This window comes from Dendroctonus ponderosae, unplaced genomic scaffold (assembly GCF_020466585.1).
Source record: "Dendroctonus ponderosae isolate FM_Combo_2020 unplaced genomic scaffold, Dpon_F_20191213v2 Dpon_F_20191213_12, whole genome shotgun sequence".
NCBI lineage: Eukaryota > Metazoa > Arthropoda > Insecta > Coleoptera > Curculionidae > Dendroctonus > Dendroctonus ponderosae.
Window position 1 is genome coordinate 899,463 of NW_026017316.1, and position 3,168 is coordinate 902,630.

The following is a 3,168-nucleotide window of genomic DNA, read 5'->3' on the forward strand; positions in this document are numbered from 1 at the left end:
GAGCCGCTCAGTTTCGGGGGTTTCAGCACATCGACGCGGCGCTGAAGCGCCACGCAGTTGATCCGATGGAGGCGCTGCGCCACCACTTGGGTTCGCTGGTGAACCAGCTGGTGTTTGGGCGGAGGTACCAGAGGGACGACCCAACGTGGATCTGGCTGCAGGAGCTGCAGGAGGAGGGCTGCAAGCTGATTGGGGTGGCCGGGCCGCTCAACTTCCTCCCACTCCTCAGGTAGCCACTTGGTCTGATCACTCACTGTCGACTGTTACGTCAGCCGATTTCTTGTCATAAAGAAGAGTGTTTTTTTGCGTTTTTTGCGGCTAATAGTGGCCAAAAAATTGGACCGACGGGGAAAATGCTGGAGGATTTTTGGAAGCGCCCACAAAACTCGAAATTTTTCCACTTCCTTTAAACTGAAAGACAAATTGACTCGCTGGCTGCTCTGGTTGAGCTGAGGGGCTTTGCGGAAAAAAAGCCTGCACCATTTTTAAAAAAGCACAACCTGTTTTTCAAAAATTGGCAAAAAAATGTTAAGGTGTGGAAATTGGTCAAAGTCTGCAGAAAACTTTCCCAAAAAAAGTCGAGTTTTTTGTGGTTAATAAAGCACACCACTCTTCTGTACAAAATGGGGCAAAAATCAATTCTCAACAACCTCTGGTTTCTTGAGGAGGCAATTTGGAAAAATCACTTGCAAAATTTCCGAAGCAGAAAATTCCTTGCGGAGGTTTTCAAATTGACCAAAATCTCCAAAAAACTCCCCCAAAGTAAAATATTATTTTTTTTGTGGTAACTAAAGCACACTCTTCTGTACAAAGTGAGCCAAAAACCAACTCTCTACATCCTCCAGCTTCTTGAGGAGGCATTTTGGAAAAACCACTTGCAAAATTTCTGAAACAGAAAATTCCTAGTGGAGGTTTGAAAATTCACCAAAATCTCCAAGAAACTCCCGCAAAGGAAAATGTCATTTTTTTTTTGTGATAACTAAAGCACACTCTTCTGTACAAAGTGAGCCAAAAACCAACTCTCTACATCCTCCAGTTTCTTAAGGAGGCATTTTGGAAAAACCATTTGCAAAATTTCTGAAGCAGAAAATTCCTAGTGGAGGTTTGAAAATTGACCAAAATCTCCAAGAAACTCCCGCAAAGGAAAATGTTTTTTTTTTGTGATAACTAAAGCACACTCTTCTGTACAAAGTGAGCCAAAAATCAACTCCCTACATCATCTAGTTTCTTGAGGAGGCATTTTGGAAAAATCACTTGCAAAATTTCCGAAGCAGAAAATTCCTTGTGCAGGTTTGCAAATTGACCAAAATCTCCAAAAAACTCTCCCAAAGTAAAATATAATTTTTTTGTGGTCACTAAAGCACACTCTTCTGTACAAATTGAGCCAAAAATCAACTCTCTACATCCTCCAGTTTCTTGAGGAGGCATTTTGGAAGAACCACGTGCAACATTTCTGAAACAGAAAATTCCTAGTGGAAGTTAGAAAATTGACCAAAATCTCCAAAAACCTCCCCTAAAGTAAAATAATATTTTTTGTGTGGTGACCAAAGTACACTCTTCTGTAGAAAGTGAGCCAAAAATCAACTCTCTACATCCTGCAGTTTCTTGAGGAGGCATTTTGGAAAAACCACTTGCAAAATTTCTGAAACAGAAAATTCCTAGTGGAAGTTAGAAATTTGACCAAAATCGCCAAAATCTCCAAAAACCTCCCCCAAAGGAAAATTTCAATTTTTTGTGGTAACTAAAGCAAACTCTTCTGTACAAAATGAGCCAAAAATGAAGTCTCTACATCCTCTGGTTTCTTGAGGAGGCAATTTGGAAAAATCACTTGCAAAATTTCCGAAGCAGAAAATTCCTTGTGGAGGTTTGCAAATTGGCCAAAATCTGCAAAAAACTCCCCCAAAGTAAAATATAATTTTTTTGTGGTAACTAAAGCACACTCTTCTGTACAAAGTGAGCCAAAAATCAACTCTCTACATCCTCCAGTTTCTTGAGGAGGCATTTTGGAAAAACCACTTGCAAAATTTCTGAAACAGAAAATTCGTAGTGGACATTAGAAAATTGATCAAAATCTCCAAAAAACTGCCCCAAAGGAAAATGTCAATTTTTTGTAGTAAATAAAGCAACCTCTTCTGTACAAAATGGGCCAAAATCAATTCTCAACATCCTCTGGCTTTTTGAGGAGGCAATTTGGAAAAATCTGTTGCAAAATTTCTGAAGCATAAAATTGGTAGTGAAGGTTTGAAAATTGACCAAAATCTCCAAAAAACTCCCCCAAAGTAAAATGTCATTTTTTTGTGGTAACTAAAGCGCACTCTTCTGTACAAAGTGAGCCAAAAATCAACTCTCTACATCCTCCAGTTTCTTGAGGAGACATTTTGGAAAAACCACTTGCAAAATTTCTGAAACAGAAAATTCCTAGTGGAAGTTAGAAATTTGACCAAAATCTCCAAAATCTCCAAAAACCTCCCCCAAAGAAAAATGTCAATTTTTTGTAGTAACTAAAGCAAACTCTTCTGTACAAAATGAGCCAAAAATCAACTCTCTACATCCTCCGGTTTCTTGAGGAGGCAATTTGGAAAAATCACTTGCAAAATTTCTGAAGCAGAGAATTCCTAGTGGAGGTTTGCAAATTGACCAAAATCTCCAAAAAACTCCCCCAAAGTAAAATGTCATTTTTTTGTGGTAACTAAAGCACACTCTTCTGTACAAAGTGAGCCAAAAATCAACTCTCTATATCCTCCAGTTTCTTGAGGAGGCATTTTGGAAAAACCACTTGCAAAATTTCTGAAACAGAAAATTCCTAGTGGACATTAGAAAATTGATCAAAATCTCCAAAAAACTGCCCCAAAGGAAAATGTCAATTTTTTGTAGTAGATAAAGCAACCTCTTCTGTACAAAATGGGCCAAAATCAATTGTCAACATCCTCTGGCTTTTTGAGGAGGCATTTTGGAAAAATCTCTTGCAAAATTTCTGAAGCATAAAATTGCTAGTGAAGGTTTGAAAATTGACCAAAATCTCCAAAAAACTCCCCCAAAGTAAAATGTAATTTTTTTGTGGTAACCAAAGCACACTCTTCTGTACAAAGTGAGCCAAAAATCAACTCTCTACATCCTCCAGTTTCTTGAGGAGGCATTTTGGAAAAACCACTTGCAAAATTTCTGAAA

General features: G+C 38.5%; 1 protein-coding gene across 1 annotated transcript in view; it reads left to right on the forward strand.

The window, feature by feature from the left end:
• Positions 1-3,168, forward strand: part of LOC109543068 (cytochrome P450 306a1) — a gene marked incomplete in the record, with an annotated part of 72,528 nt that overhangs the window by 40,737 nt on the left and 28,623 nt on the right.